This window comes from Corythoichthys intestinalis, chromosome 16, assembly GCF_030265065.1.
Source record: "Corythoichthys intestinalis isolate RoL2023-P3 chromosome 16, ASM3026506v1, whole genome shotgun sequence".
Classification (NCBI taxonomy): Eukaryota; Metazoa; Chordata; class Actinopteri; order Syngnathiformes; family Syngnathidae; genus Corythoichthys; species Corythoichthys intestinalis.
Genome location: NC_080410.1, coordinates 1,920,222 through 1,944,598, shown reverse-complemented (window position 1 = coordinate 1,944,598; position 24,377 = coordinate 1,920,222). Strand labels below are relative to the sequence as shown.

Here is a 24,377-nt window from a genome sequence, read left to right as displayed (position 1 = left end):
AAAATTATATCATGTAAACAGGGAAGCAGAATGGTGTCTGGTTGCGTTCTTTCTGCACATGCTCCGTACTGACGTGGTGACGTCACTTGGTGACGTAAGTAACGTCACTTGCAACATGGCTTCCAAGCACACGCACAGCGCACCCACACAACTTTTTAAATGAACGGCGTATCATTCTGAAGTTTTGTTTCCACTCGAAAAGTTAAAACAGCAGCTGATCTGACGATCGATCTCCATGTTTTGCAACGTGACGCTTTGTTTTGATTAATCTGCGCATGTCAGACGGCAGTTGTCAAACGTCCTTTCGGACTAAAGGCAGACACATGTAAACGCTGGATCGGAATAGATGAAGTGACATGTAAACAGCTGATCTGAAATTTCCATTCGGAATGATTTGAATCGGTATGAATAAAAGTCAGCATGTAAACGTGGCTACTGTTTCAATCTGCCTACGCCAATATTTTTACAGGATATTTTTTTTATCTAAGTATTTTTCCCCAATTGCTAACTATATTTTATTGTCATGACAAATAACAGTCTTGTGCTAATTGGAAAATAAAATATTAAAAATGCATTTATTCAGTACGACATGGATAAATTACTCCATAATGGTCAAAACTGTCGACTTCTTGCACCCCCCGAATGATATTTTATGCCACAGGACTTAGTCCAGCTTTTGTCATTTTCCTGCTTTGGCTTTGGAGAGGGTAAACAAACCAGGAGGCGTGACAGTTAGCCGATATGCTAACCCGAACCGAGCGGCATTTCCAAGACTTATTCTCGCCTTTCGAAGTGAAAAATCACACAAAAATGCCCCGGAACATGTCACACGGCGGCGGGGTTGTTGATTGTCATTACAGATCAGCAACCCCGCTGGCGGCAAACATGATACAGCTCGTCGTTCCCCTGCTGTGGACAGGAGAGCTTGTTTGCCGGGAAAGCAGCTGGAGAATGACCGGCGGACAAACCGGCTGACATCGGAGCCCAACCCAAGGATAGTGGTCTATTGCCGGGAACCAGAATAGGGCAGAGGAGGTTTGAAGTCTGATGAAATGGAGAACTGCGCGAGCATAAGCCGAGTATAGTGCTCTCCCGGCGGGCACGCGAAGAGGACCAAGGGGGGTGTGCGACAAGCTGCCGGTCGTCGGATTCTCAGTGGACAAGGAGGGTTGTCAGCCACAAAATGCAAGCTACCTAGTATTAAAACTTGTGCCATAATCCCAGTATTTGACATAATACAAAACACGATGTTTAGTCACTTCTTCATAAGTCCAATGGTCCCACAGTTGTCAGACTTGTTTCGGCCAATCTCGGGATGAACAGGAACTTTTTGAAACTCAAAAAGGCTCACACCCCTCTCCCTTGTGCAGCAACAAAACCCTGCAGCATACTGGCTTGCGTGATGCGAAAAATAAACGAAATAATCCGCAAAATCGGCTGAATCTGCAGTCCATCTGCATGCTACAAAGAATGGTGTATTGTGAGATGCTGACCCGGGTGACGTCACATTTGCATTCGTCCCCAATCCGAGACTGGAGCTGGAAGTCACTCATTTTCATGGCGTGGGAGTAAAAAAATTGTATAAATAAAACGATCGCTTCCACACACATCCAAGCGGTCCATTTCATTCAGGAGCATAAAGTACTGCGTGAAATATGAAATAAACATGCTTTTTGCTGTCATAGGCACTTTAAAAATATGCTGACTCTTATCGGTCGGACTTTCAGTAGCAAAATTATTGGTGAAGAAATCAATTGCAAACCACATATCCAATATTTCCAAAATAAAATATCAAGGAGTATTTCAGTAATAATTAAAGCAAAATTGTTTTTAGAATTTGATTCTCTCTATATTCTGTACTGTACTACTGTTCTTTAGTTCTTCCTCATTTAACTTGCTGTGTGGAAGTCTGGGGAAACAATTACAAAAACTCATTGCAATCTCTATTCTTCAAAAAAGAGTAACACGTATTATTCATAAGAAAGGATATGTGGATCATACTCAGTCCCATTTTTTTGGATTCAAAGATTTTAAAAATAGCTGATTTGGTGCATTACCAAACATTGCTATTATGTTCAAAGCAAAAAAAAACAAACAAAACAAAAAAACTGCCTGGTAATATTCAACAACTGATTAATTTAGAAAAAGGGCATTATAATCTAAAAAAGGACATTTAATTTCAAAAGGATTAGGAACAGAACAACAATGTGATGTTTCAGCATGAGTTTGTGGAGTAGCTCTGCTCTGAATGTAGAATTAAAAATCTGTCAAAGTACTTATCAATTAAGAGTGTTTAAACAGTCAACATTTTAGTGTTACATGTGCGAAACTGTGCAATGATGGGTTTTCTTTTTGTGTTTATTTACTTAATGATTTATTTTGTGGTATTGATATCCATGTACAGCATGTATAGTTTTGAATTATATGGAGGTGCGTCTTATGTATAAAATTCATTATATTTTCAATGTATAGGGCTGGGACCTAATAAGCTATATGCTTCTCACTCCTTTTCAGATGGTTGAGTGTTATTATTTCAATTAATAATTTTTGTGTGGATTTCGAGGCTGATTAATTTTGTCTTAACATCTGAAACAAAATTAATCAAATCAAAAATGAAAAGGAATAAAAACTACCAGATCAACTGAAAAAACTAATTAGAACAAACCAAATTGAATAGAATGAGAACTTCAAAACTATAATAACTTTTATGCGTGTGTTTTGAGTGATTTGCAAATACCAGCCCAGCTTCTATTTTTTTCCTCCCCTCGATCCCGTGGTGCACCTGTGCTCTAGTGCACCTGATTAGTCAACTCCAATGCCACCGCTGCCTGCCACGGTTAATGCCAAAACAAAGAGGTACGATTTGGAGAGCACATTTCTTCAGTCGGCTGTTGCTTTTCAGGTAAATTGTTGTTGCAGACTTTATCGAAATGTTTTGTAACTACAGTATTGCATGAATCTGTTGTTTTCCTTTTGTTGATGGTTGATGCCTGTTGCGCAAATTCTCACTTTTCATCGTTAGTCCCCTGAGTGTCTAGTAACCTTTTTAAATTCTTACCGGGATGATGTTCATACGTTCAATATCTGTGTGTTTTTGCCCCCCTTTTTCTGCTCAATTTGCACGCTCTCCAGCTGCGAATCAATCATTTTCGATCGGCAATCAAGCGACTCACTAGTGTTTTTGTATTAAACGAAGCACCCTCCGACGTCCACAAAAAGTTGTCCTAAAAAGTAATATCGTGTTTTTATCCCCGTAAATCTTTCTTGAACGTTTTGTGCTGTTTGTGATGCCCCCCCCACCCCTCTTTTTTTTCTTTTTTTTTCTTTTCTTTATTGGAAGGTAGTTTCGGGAGCCTTCAAGGGAACCGGTCGGTTTAGATCACTCGTTGCCTGTCTGAGGTTTCGCAACACAAAGTTTCTGTCAGTTTGGTAGATGTTTCCAAAATATCCAACTTCTTAATGTCATCATTGGGTGATTTTACTGTAGTTCTCCATGTCCACGCCAAAGGATTTTAAGATGTAGTATACGAATAGGACTAATTTGCTATACTTGTACAATTCTTAATTTAAAAAAAAAAAAAGGTAATGTATGACAAATACATAGGCAGAATTTGACATTTGTGGGAGGGCGGGTCAAAACATGTTGATGACCTCGAAACGCAGTGTCAGCTGTAAAGTTAATTATTTAGAGATGATTGATATGGGTTTGCAGGACCAATACAGACTATTAGTAGTTATAGGGGCCGATAACTGATTTTTGGAGCTGATAATCATTTGCCGTCAATTGTAAAAATTGGCATTAAGAAATGAATAATGCAAACACTGAACTTCATTGAAATGCCTGAAGCAATTTTCTTAAATCACACAAATAGGCGTGTTTCAGTGGCAGAGTAGTCGTTCCCCAACCCAGAGGTTGTGTGTTTGGTTCTCCGCCTCGATGACCTCGTCTAAGTATCCTTGAGCAAGATATTAAACCCAACATTGCTCCTGGTGCTACGTCTCCAGTAGGTAGATGAGGATATTGTGTGAAACACTTTGAGGGCCTTAAAAAGGTGGAAAGGCACAATACAAGTGTAACTCCATTTACCATTACTATTTAACGGTACCAATCAGAGTGAATACTAGTGCAGGAGAGAACAGGCAGGAGAGAGGCGTGGCTGCATCTGAGCCTAAAATAACCCAGTTTGAAATGATTTTTTTTCCATATCGGCCGGTCGGATTATAAAAAAGGCAGATACCGATATACATCAAATTTTGGCCCCGACAATCGGCCCGGCCGACAGTCTATTTTTAATATATACACTACAGGCCAAAAGTATTGAAATCCCTGCAATTCTGTCAGATAATGCTCAGTTTCTCCCAGAAAATGATGGCGAAGAATGACAGGAGACGGATCTTTTTCTTAACACGCTTTATTGAGCAGAACATGTACCATTTGCAGCCACCACTGACAGTCATGGTTTCCCAACTTCCCATCATGCATTTGGGCGGAACAGTTAAGTCGCTAAAGTAGCATTTAGTGAAAGCACAACAAAAATAATATTCCTATGTCTCAAAAAAATAATGTTAGCAAAAAAAAAGCACTCAGTGCAAAGAGAACTGGCATTCACCATCAAAATAGCTATGCAAAATACACATAAAACTTGGCTAGATCTCTAATTTAAAACTCACCATTGACACCTTGTGGTGTATTTCAATCACTGCCTAACGTAGTTAAAGATACTGTCGAAGAACGGCAGGGAGCCCGATGTGATGTCACCGCTCGACAACGTCAACAATGGCAAGCTATTAGTATATTTTTTGATTGAAAGTATGACAAATATTAAAACGAAAACATTAAGAGGGGTTTTAATACAAAATTTCTATAACTTGTACTCACATTTATCTTTTAAGAATTACAAGTCTTTCTAGCCGTGGATCCCTTTAACAGAATGTTAATAATGTTAATGCCATCTTATGGATTTAATGTTATAATAAACAAATATAGTACTTATGTACAGTATGTTGAATGTACTGTATATGTCAGTCTTGTGTCTTATCTTTCAATTCCAACAATAATTTACAGAAAAATATGACATATTTTAGCAATGGTTTGAATTGCGATTAATTAGGATTAATTAATTGTTAAGCAGTGATTAACTCGATTTAAAAATTTTAATCGTTTGACAGACCTAATATATATACCGTATATACAGGTTTACAAACGAGTTCCGCTCCTACGCTGGTGACGTAACCTGAATTTCCGCATTAATCGGAATTAACCCTTATTTATAAAGTCAATATGATACTGTAGATATTTCTAACCACAGTAATTGCACCTTTATGTATTTAAATAATGCTTTATTTTAGGGCTGTCAAATGATTAAAATTTTTAATCGAGTTATTTACAGTTTAAAAATTAATTAATCATAATTAATCGTAATTAATCGCAATTCAAACCATCTGTATGATATGCCATATTTTCCTGTAAATTATTGTTGGAATGGAAAGATAAGACACAAGATGCATATATACATTCAACATAAGGTAAATAAGTACTATATTTGTTTGTTATAACAATGAATCAACAAGATGGCATTAACATTATTAACATTCTGTTAAAGCGATCCATGGACAGAAAGACTTGTAGTTCTTAAAAGATAAATGTTAGTACAAGTTATAGAAATTTTATATAAAACCCCTCTTAATGTTTTCGTTTTAATAAAATTTGTAAAATTTTCAATCAAAAAATAAACTAGTAACCTCTGATTGATGATGTCAATAATTACAATATCTGGCATAGAAGCGCTGTGGCTTCAAGTGCATCTTCCACATCGCAAACCCATTTTGATGTGCTGTCTGTATAGACCACCAAGTGCCAATACTGAACACTTGAATAATGTATGTACAATGATCCAAAAAGCCACTGATACAGGCCAAGAAATGTTTATTCTGTCAGATATGAACATTAATTGGTTTTCTGAAAACTGTTCAATTAAAAAAAATCTGAGTAATATAATTACTGTGTGTAATCTAGCTCAAATAGTAAATTTACCTACAAGAATCAGAAAGACTACAGATGGGCTAACTTCTTCTACATGTATTGATCATATCTATACAAATTGCATTGACAAATGTTCTCGTATCATTTCAGAACCAGTTGGTTTCAGTGATCACAATGTAGTTGCTCTAGCTTTTAAAACAAAAATACCACAGGCAGGACCAAAAGTAATTTTCAAAAGAATGTACAAATCATTTTCAGAGCTTGACTTTGTCAGTGACGTGGAAAAGGTTGAGTGGGATACAAATCTCGAGCTTGCATTGAACACTTTTTGCCAAATATTTAGAGCAGTGTGTGATAAACATGCTCCAATTAGGAAACTCTCAGTGAGATCTATCAGGTCTCCTTGGTTGGACAGGGAGTTGAGGCAATTGATGGGGGACAGAGATCAAATGAAAAAAGCTGCTGTAATGTCTGGTGATACTGTAGACTGGCAAGCTTATCGGTCTATAAGGAACAAAGTAACGAAACTGAATAGGCTTAAGAAAAAAACAGTACAATCGAACAAAATTTAAGGAATGTGGAAAAGATAGTAAACAAACATGGAATACGATAAATGAACTTATGTGTCGAAACAAAATGAGTAAAATGTCTTCCTTTATTGAGGTGAATGGAACATTTATTACCAAACCTTTTGAAATTGCTAACTACTTCAACAGTTATTACCACGACAAAGTGAAAAAGATCAGAGATGAGATGTCCCCAGTCAGTCGGAAACTGTCAGAAACGATCATAAAAGGACAAATTATGTTTGATAAGAATTGTTCTTTTGTGTTTAAACCTGTTAAGAATAGTGACATTGAAAAGTTACTTGAAAATATAAATTGCAACAAACCTGGTGGAATTGATAATATGGATGGAAGACTGTTAAAAATTGCAGCCAAATCAATCGTTAAGCCTTTATGTCATATCTTTAATTTATGTTTTGATGAATGTATTTATCCAGATCAGTGGAAAATATCAAAAGTTGTTCCTTTGGCTAAAAATTCAAGAGAGCCACTGACTGGGCAAAACAGCCGACCGATAAGCATCCTACCAGTCCTGGGTAAACTGATGGAGATGGTTACAGTGCCTTGCAAAAGTATTCGGCCCCCTTGAATCTTGCAACCTTTCGCCACATTTCAGGCTTCAAACATAAAGATATGAAATTTAATTTTTTTGTCAAGAATCAACAACAAGTGGGACACAATCGTGAAGTGGAACAACATTTATTGGATAATTTAAACTTTTTTAACAAATAAAAAACTGAAAAGTGGGGCGTGCAATATTATTCGGCCCCTTTACTTTCAGTGCAGCAAACTCACTCCAGAAGTTCAGTGAGGATCTCTGAATCATCCAATGTTGTCCTAAATGACCGATGATGATAAATAGAATCCACCTGTGTGTAATCAAGTCTCCGTATAAATGCACCTGCTCTGGGATAGTCTCAGGGTTCTGTTTAAAGTGCAGAGAGCATTATGAAAACCAAGGAACACACCAGGCAGGTCCGAGATACTGTTGTGGAGAAGTTTAAAGCCGGATTTGGATACAAAAAGATTTCCCAAGCTTTAAACATCTCAAGGAGCACTGTGCAAGCCATCATATTGAAATGGAAGGAGCATCAGACCACTGCAAATCTACCAAGACCCGGCCGTCCTTCCAAACTTTCTTCTCAAACAAGGAGAAAACTGATCAGAGATGCAGCCAAGAGGCCCATGATCACTCTGGATGAACTGCAGAGATCTACAGCTGAGGTGGGAGAGTCTGTCCATAGGACAACAATCAGTCGTACACTGCACAAATCTGGCCTTTATGGAAGAGTGGCAAGAAGAAAGCCATTTCTCAAAGATATCCATAAAAAGTCTCGTTTAAAGTTTGCCACAAGCCACCTGAGAGACACACCAAACATGTGGAAGAAGGTGCTCTGGTCAGATGAAACCAAAATTGAACTTTTTGGCCACAATGCAAAACGATATGTTTGGCGTAAAAGCAACACAGCTCATCACCCTGAACACACCATCCCCACTGTCAAACATGGTGGTGGCAGCATCATGGTTTGGGCCTGCCTTTCTTCAGCAGGGACAGGGAAGATGGTTAAAATTGACGGGAAGATGAATGCAGCCAAATACAGGAACATTCTGGAAGAAAACCTGTTGGTATCTGCACAAGACCTGAGACTGGGAGGGAGATTTATCTGCCAACAGGACAATGATCCAAAACATAAAGCCAAATCTACAATGGAATGGTTCAAAAATAAACGTATCCAGGTGTTAGAATGGCCAAGTCAAAGTCCAGACCTGAATCCAATCGAGAATCTGTGGAAAGAGCTGAAGACTGCTGTTCACAAACACTCTCCATCCAACCTCACTGAGCTCGAGCTGTTTTGCAAGGAAGAATGGGCAAGAATGTCAGTCTCTCGATGTGCAAAACTGATAAAAACATACCCCAAGTGACTTGCAGCTGTAATTGGAGCAAAAGGTGGCGCTACAAAGTATTAACGCAAGGGGGCCAAATAATATTGCACGCCCCACTTTTCAGTTTTTTATTTGTTAAAAAAGTTTAAATTATCCAATAAATTTTGTTCCACTTCACGATTGTGTCCCACTTGTTGTTGATTCTTGACAAAAAATTTAAATTTTATATCTTTATGTTTGAAGCCTGAAATGTGGCGAAAGGTTGCAAGGTTCAAGGGGGCCGAATACTTTTGCAAGGCACTGTATGTGTAAACAGATTCAGAATTATTTTGAGGTAAATCAACTCCATTGTGATGCCAAGCATGCATATAAAGAAGGCTACTCAACCAGTACAGCACTCACAGTTCTAACTGATGACTGGCTGCGGCAGATTGATAATAAACAATTGGTGGGCACTGTGTTTCTGGACTTTAGCGCAGCATTTGATCTAGTTGATCATGAGCTTCTACTTGGTAAATTATTAGCCTATGGATTTAAAAACTCAGCCATTAATTTCTTAAGTAGTTATTTGGTTGACAGAACGCAATGTGTTACTTACAAGTGTTCCCTCTCAGATACTGTAACCCTGATGTGTGGAATTCCACAAGGCAGTTGCCTCGGTCCTCTTCTTTACAGCATTTTTGTAAATGATATGTCATATGTGTTACGAAGTGTCTGTATGACTATTTATGCCGACGATACAACAATACATGTCTCTGGCCCCAGCTTAGATCAAGTCAATAATATGCTACAACAGGAGCTTATGTCTGTTTATGAGTGGGTTGTAGAGAACAGGTTGAAACTAAATGTGCTAAAAACAAAGTGTATGGTGCTGGGATCTAAATATACAATGAGAGAAGCCCCGGAGCTAACTCTTTCTCTGCTTAACCAATCATTAGAACAAGTGTCAGAGATTAAACTCTTGGGGGTCATTTTAGCTCAAACTATGTCATGGACGACTCATATAAATAATATTGTGACGAAAATGGGTAGGAATATTTCATTAATAAGGCGTAATGTCCACTTTATGCCAATAGAAACAAGAAAACTTGTACTACAGTCTTTAGTTTTATGTCACCTAGACTCCCATTGTCCCATTGTGTGGTCCAGTGCTGCCAAGAAAGACCTTGACAAAATCCAGATAGCTCAGAATCAGGCTGCTAGATTAGCTCTAAACTGTCCTTTTCGTACAAATATTAATGCAATGCATCAAAGACTGTCATGGATGAAAGTCAAGGACAGATTGACATATAGTACTGTGCTTTCTTTGCACAAAATGTGGATCTCACACAAACCTTTTAGCCTGTTCTCTAAACTTCAGACCACCTGTAACAGACATGGGTTTAACACGAGACGTGCTTCAAGTGCCACGTTTATTTTGCCACTGCCAAAAACAAATGCACTTAAAAGAACATTTATTTATCGAGCTGTTTCATGCTGGAATTCACTGCCTCCTGAAATGCTTACAACAAGCAATCACATTTCTTTTAAAACAAGTCGTAAAAAATGTATAATTTGTAAGGAAGTGATGCTTATTTAGCCATTGTAAATAAATGTAGTTGTTTTATTTTTTTTCCACACTGTAGAAATGTAAACCTGCTTTATGCCATTAATTGTTTTGTATATATTGTTAAATTACTGTGAATGGACCCCAGGAAGAATAGTCTCTATATTGGTAGAACTAATGGGGATCCTTAAATAAATAAATAAAATAAATAAATACACAATTCTCATGGGTGCTTTAGCCCATAAAATCAGTCGCACCCAAGCGCCAGCAGAGGGCGACAAAACTCCAAAAAACACAAGGAACAAGTTGGCATTGCACTGTGCTGTCATTTTAATCTGTTTGAGCGGGGCATGTGCGTTAATTGCGTCAAACATTTTAACGTGATTAACTAAAAAAAATTAATTACCGCCCGTTAACGCGATAATTTTGACAGCCCTACTTTATTTGTATACCGTATGCATGAGGGATGTGACAATATATCGAAATGGTGATATATTGAGATACTTTGTAGCCCAAAAGGTTATTGATATGCTCCCACCAATAATTGATATGTCGTTTTAAAAAGGTGTCACTGTTTAAAAAAAATAAAAAATGAACCAACAGGTTATGGAACCCCAAAGGGTCAAAATTAATAAAAACAACATTTTGAAATAAATACCATTTTGCTAAATAACAAATTGCGTAATTTGGCCCTTACATTTGTACAATAAGATATTATAATGAAAAAGATTTTACAAGATAAAAAGCCTATTTTTACAAAGTAATTATATTTATTGTCTTTTTCCACAATGGCCTTTTTATTTCATAATGTCGTTTTGCCTTCTGTCAATCACATAACATAAGGCGGAGTCAGTTAAGTGATTGGCGGAATCGTGGAGTCTGGTTAGCCGCGTCCATAAGGACGCTCAGCGGCCCTTCAGGAATGTCTGCTTTAGGCAATCTTTTCTAGCTGCTCTACTGGAGTCCAGAAAAACAAATGCAGCAATCATGTATTATAAGTCTTTAAAAATGCCAAAAGATCGGCTTTCACAATTAAACGAAAACGGCCCAAACACTGGCAATGTTTACATGGACACTTTTATTCTGATTAAAAACTTTACTGGAATGAAAATGCTTCATGTTCAGAATATTCTAACGAGAGGGTTGGTTTATGTCGATTGATAATCTGATCGGCACACATGCAAACACTTTTTAAAAAAAAAAAAATTTTGGAGCAAACGGTCTTTACCCCATATTTCTGTGACGTCAGTATGTGTGTTACTTATTCCCAGAAGCTATTAGAAGTAGAGGGAGCGGAAGAGAATAAACTGGTTTGTATCCGAGACGAACACATTGCTGAAGATTTTAAAATTCTTGAAAGACTTGATATTTGAGACGAACACGTTGAAGTTATTAAAAGATTTTAAAATTCTTGAAAGACTTGATGGTTTTAGTTAGGGATGTCCTGATTGCATGTTTTTGCGTCTGAGTCACTGGATTTTGAGAATCTACCGATAAAGAGCCCTGATCCGATACCGGCATTTTGATTTAAAAAATTTTTAAGAAAAGAAACATGTTACTGTCCCACTGTCTGCCTTCATAATGTGAATTATTTTAAAACAAGAATAACGTAGAAAAAGGCTTGTCTTTATTAAATACTTCATTGAGTAAGTCCACTCAAATCCACTCATGCTTTGACGCTCACGCTGCTGAGAACAGCCTCTCACTTACACAAGGAGCTGCCACAGCATACTTATGCAAGTTAAACGATGATTGACACTTGATGATTGATTCTAGAGCTCCCAAACTTCTCTGGCCAGATCAAAGCTACAAACCTGTCAATCCTCGTTAACTTTAAGTACCAAATGCAAGCTGGACAGTTTGGCAGCACTGCTTAGCAGGAGGAAAGGTGAGAGGCTGTGGCGCTGTAGGAGCATGAAGCAGAAAAACATATTAAAAAAAAAACAAAAAAAAAAAACAATCCTTTTCACCTGATTCCGATCCTCTGAAAAATGTTATGATTGGCCCAATTTCCGGTAATGTGATCGGATTCGGTCATCAGTAGGGTTGGGCATCATTTGAAATTGAACGATTCCAATTCCGATTCCACATTTCGATTCCGGTTCCGAACGATTCTCGATTCCGATCCTTTGAGGAAAAAAAGATATATATATATATATTTTTTTTTAATTGCACAGTTGTGTTTGTGTCTTCTCGATTTTTTTTTAAATTATATGAACTTCTCACAGGGCTATTTTTAACTTGTATATAAATATTAGTCTTTGAACTTGAATGTGATGAAGTTTCTTTGTGTGCACTTTCACAACAATGTTTATTTTTCTAAAGCTCACGGACAACACATTATAAACAACAACACAAATTCTACATTATACTATACGCTAATGGGGTAACTTGGTGCAGAGTAGCGGGTACAGAAAAAACAAATCAGAAGCAGTTCTTGTTCAGGAAAATTTGCATATTGGCAAAGCAGCACAGTTTCAAAACATGTGGCTGCTTTATAGCCACATCCATATTGGCAGCATTATCAACAGTGGTTGCGACAATTTTGTCAGAAATGCCAAACTCTGACAGAATGTCCCCCATTTCCTCTGCCACAACACAACCTGTCTAAGCTTTGTACACAGCTTTTGTTTTTAACACTTTTTGCTGCATTTTGCCCTCCACTATATAATGTGCTGTGATGGTAAGGTAGTGGTCCTGTGCAATGCTACTCCAGCCATCACATGTGAGCGCAACAGATATAGCGTCACCGAGCTCTGTAATTACATTGGCCTTCTCGACTTCATACCAAGATGGGATTAATTTATTCGCCAAGTAGTCCCTGGTGAGAGGTGTGTACTTCGGGTTGATAGCTTTCATCATGTCCCTGCAAAATATTAACATACAATGTCACTGTTAACGTTTGTTCAAGGCGGATTATTGATTAGCAATACATTACAGTATATTATATATATACATACATATCAGGGGTCGCGTTAACCGAATATTTTCCGTCGTTGACCGATTTTTTAAAAATGGTGACGGAAAAAACTGAAGTCCACCAGTCATTTTGACAGGTTGCAATTCACACCCCAGACCACAGGGTGGCGAGTGAGCATATTAATTAGCTATTGTCTTTCTTGATGCATGACGTCATTGGCCTTACTCTGAAAAATGTCGAGGCAGAGTGTCCGAAGTTTCTTTGAAAAGCCCCAAAAGGACGATGGTGTTGATAAAAGAGGTGAAAAAATAGGGACTGCACAAGCGGGCACGCAATTCAAGTCCATGCGCACCAGGAGGAAGGTGTAAGACCACAGCAGGTGAGCTGTTAATTTCATTGTTCCATAATGTAGCCTACCTACTGGGGCCACAGTCAGCTGTTTTTGTCACTGCGGAGAAAAAGTTACATATTCATCTGCTTGATGTGTGATGGCACGGTGTGGATTCTCTGTTAAGCTTGTTCGGACAGAATATTAATTTAAAATGAATGAAAACTAAATACTATTGAATATGTTGAAGCGGTATGCAATGTTAAGAGTCTTGTTAGCTCGAATTGCTGTGTCCAGCCGCTGTAGCTCTGCTGCTCTCTGTGAACTCTCTATTCGTGAACCTACACCGGAACGCGCGCGGCTCTTAAGTGTCTCTGTCACGTGACTGTGTCGTAGCCGCTAACGCGCTTGGCCAAATGGACACACAAGTACGGAATGTGAATTATGCCAAACAAAGGGTCACCACAATGTCATTATCATCATTTTAAAAATTTAAGTGACGGGTAAAAATAGATTATGACCGGATTTTTATGACCCTGTCAGTCAAGATGACAGACAACGAAAAAGTCTAGCGCAACCTCTGATACATATATATATACACACACATACATATGTATACATAATTATACACTGCTCAGTGAGCCTTTTAATTTTTGTGAGCGCCGCTCACGAAAATTAAAGGAACACTTTGTTCCAATGTTTGTGAGCAGTGTATAATCCACAGGGTCCCATGTATATATACACTTTGCACTTTGTTCCTTTAATTTTTGTGAGCAGTATATGTTAATTGTGATTTGTTTCGTTTCATAAAACAAGCTTTCGACATCATGCTTGACGACGTATGCTGAAAGATCTGTGTGTGCGAAGTGCAAATAGAATGCGCTAAGGCAAAATAATGAGGAAGAGAGCCACACAATGTTTTGACCTCTCTGTCCCTGTATAACGTTATATGTTTTAACGTTCAACGCAGATAATTTCTAGCGTGCATGTGAGGAGAACGAGCGACGAAGAGAGCGTCGACCTGGGGCTTTTAACGATTTGGAACCTACAACTGTAACACATATATATATATATGCAGTTCTCCTCACACGCATGGTGGAAATTACCCACTTTGAACGATAAAACATAACGTTATAGAGATCGATAGAGAGGTCAAAACGTGTGGCTCTCTTCATTATTATGCCTTAGCGCATTCTGTTCGTACTTCGCACGGACAAATCCTTCAGCATACGTCGTCAAGCATGATGTCACAAGCTTGTTTTTGGAAACCAAACAAATCACAATTAACATGATTATCAACTAAAACATTATTTAGGCTCCTACAATAATTATTGCTTAACTAACCTAAAGGTTGGTGACTCCACCTCTGAAAAGGGATGCAGCCTTTTCACAAAATATGCTGTAACTTTTCTGTGACACTCTTGAATTTGTTGCGCCGAGATCTTTCCCCTGGCTGCGAAGGTGAACGGACTAGCACATTGCGGAGTCTGGTCAACTGCCTGGCTACTGTTAGCATTAATGCTAACGTCAGGTCGAGTGTCTAAACAAAGTAAACGGTCCAACTTTAGCTTGATATTTGAGTTGACCAGCCGCATTAACAACAGTATAATTTGTCTGCCTCATCAATTACAGCAGAAGACGGACGTAATTTATTGTTGTACTCACCTTGTTCTGACTGGTTAGAGGAAGGCTGGCGCAGTGACTCAAATACATGGCACTCAGTGACTTGAATTCGATGAAGCCGGAGGTGTTTTATCATATTGGTTGTGCAGCCACCTTTGCATGATATAGCTACATTGCAAATGTTGCACTGAGCTGACTGACTGGTCTTTTTTTTTTTTTGGTGACGTTAAGCCAGACGTTTTTTTCGCCCTCCATGTGGATTCTTCTTCGCGGTTTCTTTCCCCCTTCATGTGGCTGCTTCTTCACGTTTTTTTTTTCTCTTGGCGGCAGTGGCGGCCAGGGCATCGAAATGTAGGACCGAAATCTAAAAATTCGAAGGTTCCCGGACCATCGGCGTGTTAGAACCGGGTCCAATCGATGCTCGATGTTCGATGCCCAACCCTAGTCATCAGTTGTTTATATGGTTGCCATAGCCTAAAGCAACATTGCATATTTTCTCTTGCAAAGATAAAAAACAAATCTTACCTAGTGTTTCAAAATAAGCAAGTCTAGAGCGCAGCCTGGCTTGAAGAATATCTTTTTTGATACATCTTTGCTAGTGAATGAGTGAACCACCAGTCTCTGGTGAAGGTCAAGGAGGGGGCGCAGGACATGTCAGATGAGTGACACGACCCAAACACTGCTATGATGCAGGCTAACTACGCGTACAAAAAAAAAAAAAATTCACACATTGTGAACATACGATGGAGAATATGGTGCATTTTTGTCAGACAAAAACAGGCAATTGTCGCATTATGTTCTAGTCTCCTAAGATACATTTGTGGCTCGTTATAGTCTTGTCATCGTTATAAGAAAATTGTTTATGGACTAAATATTTTCATTATTGTCATCGTTGACGAAAAATACTGCACACAGGGCAAGGTAGGTTTGAAATATATAATTTTAAAAAACTTTATTTTGTGTTTCATTTACCTGATAATCATAAACTTTAAAATTTGGACAACTCAAAAAAAATTTTGAAAAGAGGAGAAGTGATTACTCTCATTACTTCTTTAATCAGAATATTTGAGCCACTAACAAAACAAATCATTGATTAAAGTCTGTCAGGCTTGAACTTACTAGACTGTTATGTTTCTAATGACACATGTATTAAAATAAACATGCCACATGCCAAGATTACAAACAGTGCTGAACCTATATTGTATGTGCACTCGTACGTCAAGTTAATCACTGTGATGAAATGTAGGCGAACAGGATTTGCACACATTGCACAGAAGACTGCGCATGTGGAATATCCATTTAGTCTTATGATGTCACATGATCCAGGATGTCACACTTTGTCCAGAATAACTGTTCTTTGTTCTTTCAAAATTCCTAGAACAGTGACAAAGACATTGTTTACAAGCCTATCTACTGATTTAAGCTAACTAAAAAAAAAACTTATGAGAGAGCACCTCATTCTTCGTGGCTGTGCTATGTTGCATCGACAAATGTTAAATGAGGGCAACTGGACTGATGGGGGAAAAAAAAGAAAATTATGATTGACCTTTCTTCCAAAAAGCTTCTTAAATACTGATTTTTGGGTAGGGAGACCTTCTATTTATGCCTAGATGAGTGTGTGTGCTGGGCCCATCAACAATAGGGTATTCTTGTTTTTGACAAGTGTGCCTAGGGAAACGACAATGCTCCATACCAATCACTTGCCACGTTTGCATGGAGCCAAATATTCCAATTTGTTCGGAATATTTGTTCAAACCGAATAAATGTGTTCCATATAAACACCTCATTCGGAATGAACAGGCCCAAACCGAATGAAATTTCATTCCGATTCACAGGGGTGGAATATTCCTTTTCCCAAACCGATTAGAAGTAAAATAATATCATGTAAACAGGGAAGCGGAATGGTGCCTGGTTGCGTTCTTTCTGCACATGCTCCGTACTGACGTGGTGACGTCACTTTGTGACGTAAGTAACGTCACTTGCAACATGGCTTCCAAGCACAGCGCGCCTAATTGGAGTCCGGCGGAAAGATTGTATTTAATTTAGGGCTGTCAAAATTATCGCGTTAACGCGCGGTAATTAATTTTTTTAATTAATCACGTTAAAATATTTGACGTAATTAACGCACATGTCCCGCTCAGACAGTATTTTGCCTTTTGGTAAGTTTCACAGCAAGGCTTTTTGTGCTGCAGCACAACAGCGAACTCTTGTGGTCGCTTTGCGACATGGTTTTTTTTTTTTCTTGCCAGTTCATATACGTTGTAATGTTGTGCATATATGATCCTTGGACAAGATTTGTCCGTAAGTATGGTTGTTGTAAAGAATATACATATTATGTTAGAGAGCGAAATGTTCTATTTTTTGTATAAGACGCTTTTTGTTTGTTTAGTGAACCTGTATAGCGTGCTAAGCTAACGTTGTTGCTAATGCAATGCTTGTGTACTTTTTTTTTTTGTAGTTTTATGACTGTCTAAAGAGGACAATAGTTTGAGACTATTTTATTAATAAATCAGATGAAAAAGGAAGAAGTCTGATTATTAAGGCGTCGTTCATTAGCTGTCTAGCTTTGGAAAAAGTAGACGCTTCGGAGTGAGGACAGCATTGACAGATTTAAATGACAGTAGAGTGAAATGCCCACTACAGTCCTTAAGTACCGTATGCTGAATTTACAGTGGGGAGGACAAGTATTTAATACACTGCCAATGGATTTTCCCATCAAATACTCAAATACTTGTTCTCCCCACTGTATATATCCATCTTGTGTCTTATCTTTCCATTCCAGCAATTTATTTTACAGAATATATATAATGTACAGAAAAATATGGCATATTTTATAGATAGTTTGAATTGCGATTAATTAACTCGATTAAAAATTTTAATCGTTTGACAGCCCTAATTTAATTCAAACTTTAAAAGAATTGAATATAATTGCTCGCTTGGATGGGCGTAAAACGAGGAACAGTGAACTATTTAAAAAAGCTCACGAGAGGTTACACGAAGCCGGAATAGACCGGAGCATTGACCAGATTAGAAACCGGTGGAAAACCGGCTACTACAAGGCAAAAGAGCAAAACAGCAGATGCGGATACGACCCCACAAACACAACAAGTGGGTTAAAGTTAAAACAGCAACACTCCAAAGATCGATCTCCATGTTTTGCAACGTGACGCTTTGTTTTGATTAATCTGCGCATGTCAGACGGCAGTTGTCAAACGTCCTTTCGGAATAAAGGCAGTCACATGTAAACGCTGGATCGGAATAGATGAAGTGACATGTAAACAGCTGATCTGAAATTTCCATTCGGAATGATTTGAATCGGTATGAATAAAAGTCAGCATGTAAACGTGGCTACTCAGAGTTTTGGTGGTCATTTTGAAGCTGCGTGGGCTACCTCTGTGAAGTTGGCCCCCCCAGCAGACGCAAATTTATAGAAAAATTGCCATTCGTTTGTGTGTAGGTTTGTACTTGTTTGTGCTGTAAAAATTTTCGTTTATGCTGGTATCATTTTGAGATATTAACAATTCTTTTATAGATAAGTCTGAGGTCAACCAGCCCCCCATTTTGATTAGAAACTGTGTCAATCGTTTGTGATACATTTGTGCTGTAAACATTTTCGTTTGTGCTGCTATCGTTTTACAGATATTTGAGATATTTTGAATGATGTCAATCGCAGCACCTCCATCACGGCTGATGAAGCCTATCAACTCAATAACAGGGTTGTTCCAACAACTAGCGCAAACGTGGCACAAACTAATGGCACCCCTTCGGATCCATTTTGCAGTAAATGGGGGCTCATCACTCGAAATTAATATCTGAATATCTCAAAAACAATAGCACAAATGAGATTTAGTTGTATAGAGTTAATTTTGCCTACGCTTGTATATTCGTCAAACCCTTTCTTTTATCCCAGGCAATTTAAAACTACCTACTATTGCCTGGGATAAAAGAAAGGGTTTGATGAACAAATGAGATTTTATACAGCGCAATTATAGCACAAATGGTTGACACCATTTTTAGCCATTTTTAATCAAGATTGACTTATAAAGGAATTGTTAATTTCTCAAAAACAATAGCAGCACAAACGAAATTTGTTTTTCAGCACAAATGAGCATAAACCTAGCACAAACAAATGAAATAAATGTTTTATAAATTTGCGTCTGATGGGGGTTCAACTTCACACAGGTGGTGGGGATCCCCAAACTTTCCAATTAACTTATTTTACATGGGGTCTTAACAGTTCCAATAATACTTTTGGCTCGAATTGAAGCATCTGATCGAAGTACCATACCGGAACGCAAGCCAGTCGACGGGGGGGACAACCGGGTATGTTGTCCCGGGCCTCAGGACCATAGGGGGCCCTGAATGACCCTTAATTTATTTTACTTTACATTTACATATTTCTTTGACTGATTAAATATTATGTACTACTCGATACATACTTAAAAACCTTAACATATTAAATATTTTAAATAGAGATGTCGCGATCGATCGGCATCCCGATTGATCGGGTCCGATCACGTCATTTTCAAAGTATCGGAATCGGCAAAAAAATATCGGCCATGCCTTTTTTTTAATACATATATTTTTTTTTATTAAATCGTTTTGTAATTGCATTCAACGTTAGACATAATATGTTACACTCATCCAGAGTCTTTAGTTTAGGCTTAAGGTAGGGTTATCAAATTTATCCCGATAACGGCGGTAATTAATTTTTTAAAAAATGTATCACGTTACAATATTTAACGCAATTAATGCATGCGCTGCACAACCCACTCACGCATTGTCGCGCTCAATCTGTAATGGCGTGGAGTGAATTTTGGCAGCCTTTGGAGCCTTTTTTAATTGGCTAAAGCCTTACAATCCCTCTCCCTACGATTAGAAATATCATGGGAAGCAATGTGGGAAAGCAAGGTAGCAATTGATCTTTTTCTTAACACCTTATGTCAGGGGTGTCCAAACTTTTTGCAAAGGGGGCCAGATTTGGCGTGGTAAAAAAGTGGGGGGCCGACCTTGGCTGACGTCCTTTACGTAGAACAATATATTTAAGCAAAATTTAGCAAGCCATTCAGTGTGTTACATCTGCTTCATTAATTTTTTTAATGAATAATTTCAACAATCTCGCAACTAGCCTTTGCGGCATTCTCTTTCGACTCTCGGGCTCTTGCGAAATACTACTGCTATGAAATTAAACTAGCTTCAAGTTGCTTCAATTTCTCGCTGCGTATCTTTCCTGTAATCTTCTCGTACATGTCAGCGTGTCTTGTTTGGTAATATCGCCGCACATTGAAATCTTTAAAAACAGCGACTGTCTCTGCAAATGAGGCAGACACAGTTGTTGCGTATTTTAGTGAAGAAATAGTCCAATTTCCAACTGTCCTTGAAACCTCAGCCGTCACAGTCAGCTTTCTTTTTTTTGTTGATTGTCGCCATTTTAGAAAATGGAAGTAATGGGTCACACGGAGTAATGTTGCTTACCCCTTAAATACCTGCAACGTGAAGCAATTCTCAGAGAATCCCAAAATTTGAAAAATAAGGTCCTAATGAAACCTTTTTTTTCCAAATTTGTGAAAAGAAAAGTCAAAATGAATATGTGTAATAAGTACTCTAATATCTATAACCCATGCTAAATCATGTTTTTTTTCTTATGGAACCTGCAGATGCATGTGTTGACTTGCATCCATCTTTTTTTTTTTTTCAAAAAGAAATGTCAAAATTCTAAATTAGTCTCAAAATCATGAAAATTTAGGTGTATCAAATGTGATACATATGGCGATAGAGGGCTAAAGTGCTGCTGCCTTTTAGTGGATAAATGAGGAGCAGCATTTTGTGTGTAAGCTACTTCATATGCTGGTTGCAGTACTGCTGACCAATTTATTAAGTCTGTGTGCTGGCCAGACGTTATTGATTTTATGACTGGGCTGGGGGCCGGATGAAATTAGACCACGGGCCGCATTTGGCCCCCGGGCCGGGCTTTGGACATGTCTGCCTTATGTTATTTCCCAACGCAGAGAAGATATATCAATTGTTAGCACTACGCACAGTCATGTTTCCACTTCCCATCATGCCCTTGGGCATGGCTACAGTATCATTTACTGAAAGCTCAACAAATACACTAGATGGCAATATTTAGTCACAATATACAAAGTCACAAGTCTTTCTATCCGTGGATCCCTCACAGAAAAAATGTTAATATAAATGTCATCTTGAGGATTTATTGTCATAATAAACAAATACAGTACTTATGTACTGTATGTTGAATGTATATATTCGTCCGAGTTTTATTCCTTTTTTTCTTAATGCATTGCCAAAATGTATATGATCGGGAAAAATTATCGGGAATGATTGGAATTGAATCGGGAGCAAAAAAAGCAATCGGATCGGGAAATATCGGGATCGGCAGATACTCAAACTAAAACGATCAGGATCAGATCGGGAGCAAAAAAACATGATCGGAACAACCCTAATTTCAAATATATATTCCTTTTTTGGCACAATTCTCCACCACCCCACTGTCTAATCAGAGAATGGTTTGACCCAGCTCTGGCGCACTCAAGTGCTATACATATTCTTGTCTTTGCCAGTGACTGTCGCTGGAGGAGAGTGAAAATAATAAAAAAAAAAACTACCTACGCTCCACCATATCACAGGGCAGGCTCAACAACCTAGCCATTGTTACCATACTGCACTTTATGATAAGTTGCGGTGCTCTCAACTCCGCACCGTAGTGTGGAGTGGACCGGTAATTTACTTGGCTCATTCGTCGTCAGTTCGTCCGGGTCTTCCTTCAGGAAGGTGCCAATGTGCATAAAAACGCAGAGACACGTTGGATGGCTTTTTGCTGGAACTTTTATTAACAATGGGGGACTCACAGCCACTCAACTCCCATCTCAACCCCTTACGCTTGCCCACCACTTCGTCTGCGCCAAATTGGTAAAGCCGGTCATATTGTAGGGGACAGAAACACCTTGGGGATGCCAGTAACACCATGCCCTCCATCGAGTGTGACCTGGCTCAAAAACTGGATTTCAGTGGGTTTATAAATGACGTTGCTGTCAAAAAATCTAGGCGCATCACTGTTTGAGGGATTGATAACCCCAGGGATGTGGAGGGGGCAGGCACAGGATGTTTAGTTATCTTTTTGTTGCTTAGCGGGCAGGCATAGCACTCTCAGTTGTATTGTAGCCTACATGGGACAGCAGATGAAAATGGTGTATATTGTGTCACACCACATTACAGTCTGTTAAATTTAACTGTCCATCTCAAATAATTTGAAAATTTACACTGTCATTGCTTGCAAAGCGTTAAAGTACTGCACAAGTTGTCGTGGCAGGGGTGGGGTGGGGGTGGGGGGCCCTATAATAATTGTGTTTTGTCCCCGGCCCCCTGCAAGTCTGTTGACAGCCCTGCTGGAATGGTCCGGCCCACTTTCACCCTTTGGTATGATTAGAAGTTAATGTAGGAATGCATTTAAAAAACACTGTAGTGGAGTTAGAGTATTCTAAAACAAAAAATGAAAACGTGGAGCCTGGTGACCTCACAATTTTTAGCTTCTTAGTAGCATGACTAAATGTTTGAGCTGCCAGTGATATCAACATACCATCAAAGTGACATTTAGGCATTTAGTCAGCAGAGTCAATGAGTTGTTCAGCCAGATCCTTCATTCCGCCCCGCTCTGCTTACGTCACAGCATGAATATTCCACAAACACGCTAAAACTATGGCAGCACTAGCTTAGTTTCTGCCATAGGTACTGTATGCAGCTCAAAAGTGTTATTAAAACTGACAGTCTATCCTTGTCAATCCAAGACTTTTGACATTTTACCATGTGATCCTGCATCTTGTAGCAATCAGACATGCCTTCAACATTACTCAAAAGAGCCTATTTTAAGCTCTCTGTTTTCATTTGGCACCGATAGATCACGGAAAACTGTTGAGGCCCTTTACATGCTGATGCTGCGACACCAAGACGCAACAATTGTGTTGCGAAATGGTCTCGCCTTTATGTGGTGTCAGCGAAAACAGAAGGCAAAGATGCAAACCCCTGATTCTGGGATCCAAAGTGGAAGGATTCTATTGCGGGGCTTGCTCCACAACTATATCAATGGAAATCTCTCGCGCCTATGACGTCAGCATTCGCACATGTCACATGTTGGGCTTGCACAGCGCTGCTACTAAACATTAAAACGGCAAACATGGCGGAACGTCTTCTTTAATTTACCGTTTTTTTTATTTCAATATGTTAACTCTTTAAAGAGCATACGACACCAGAAAAAAAGTCTTAAATGGCATTATTATGTGAATTAGAATCATATTTTGAGACGATTCGACCATATACAACAATTTAGCAAAGCGCAGATGACGAGAAATTAGTCTTTTAATCTGCCGGTTAGCCACGCCTACAATTATAGGGCTTTAGCGTCCCCAACAGGTGGATGACGTCAGCGGTAGACTAGGCTCATCGGTTTTACTATTCAGCCCACTGAGGGGGAATTGTTCAGGACGAGGAAAACGAGACGAAGAGAGCTGCAAAATGTCATTGTTTCAGTCTCTCTACTCCCAATATTTTTACAGGATATTCTTTTCATCCAAGTATTTTCCCCAATAGCTATATAAATGGCTTGAGAAGGACCAGTCAGCCCGTCGAGGGGGAACTATTCACAATGAGGAAAACGCGACCAAGAGAGCGGCAAAATGTCATTGTTTCTGTCTCTTTACTTCAATATTTTTACAGGATATTCTTTTTACCCAAGTACTTTCCCCAATTGCTAAATAAATGGCATGGTCATGACAAATAACTTGTGCTAAATGGAATATAAAATAATAAAAATCCATTTATTCAAGACGACATGGCAAAATTACTCCATAATGGTCAAAACAATCGACTTTACCTTTACTGTCACACCTGCCGAACGATATTTTATGACACCTAAATCGGACATATGTCATTTCCCTTCCCCGGCTTCGGAGAATGTAAACAGACCAGAAGGAGTGACAGCTAGCCGACATGCTAACCCGAACCGAGGGATGTTTCTAAGTCTTCGAAGTGGAAAATCACACATAACTAGCCTGGATTATTTGACATGACGACCCGGTTGTCGAGTTTCTTTGCGGATCGGCAAACCGCCCGGCGGAGAGCAATTTACAGTTCGTTCCCTGGAGGAGGGTGGCTGGAATTGTTGTGTAGCTAACGTGCTAACAGCTAACTGCTAATGAGCGTGAGGATAGCTTTTTACATGCCTATCAATGATCAAACGTAAGTAGTCCTTTATTTAAAGGAATTTTATAGTGTTTACTTTGTAATCACTGTATTCGTATATGACATAATACAAAACAAGATGTTTACTCACTTCCTTGTAAGTCCAATGGTCCCACAGTAAATATCCACGGTGAATGGGAACCTTTTGAAACTCCAAAAAGGCGCATACGCCTCTCCCGCATACAGAATGATTTTTCTGCAGCCGTTTGGCTGGCGTGATGCAAAAAATAAAAGTATTAATCCCCCAAATCAGCTGAATCCTTCGTCCTCAT

General features: G+C 38.8%; 1 protein-coding gene across 2 annotated transcripts in view; it reads left to right on the top strand.

Moving 5' to 3' along the window:
* The first annotated feature begins 2,761 nt into the window (after nucleotides 1–2,761).
* LOC130932080 (oxysterol-binding protein-related protein 7-like) overlaps nucleotides 2,762–24,377 on the top strand; it is a 76,672-nt gene continuing 55,056 nt past the window's right edge. The window contains exon 1 of one of the 2 annotated variants that reach the window (XM_057861466.1): nucleotides 2,762–2,902. The gene's annotated coding sequence lies outside the window, so the exon portion shown is untranslated. The remainder of the gene's footprint in view (nucleotides 2,903–24,377) is intronic. The other variant, XM_057861467.1, reaches the window with a different exon arrangement.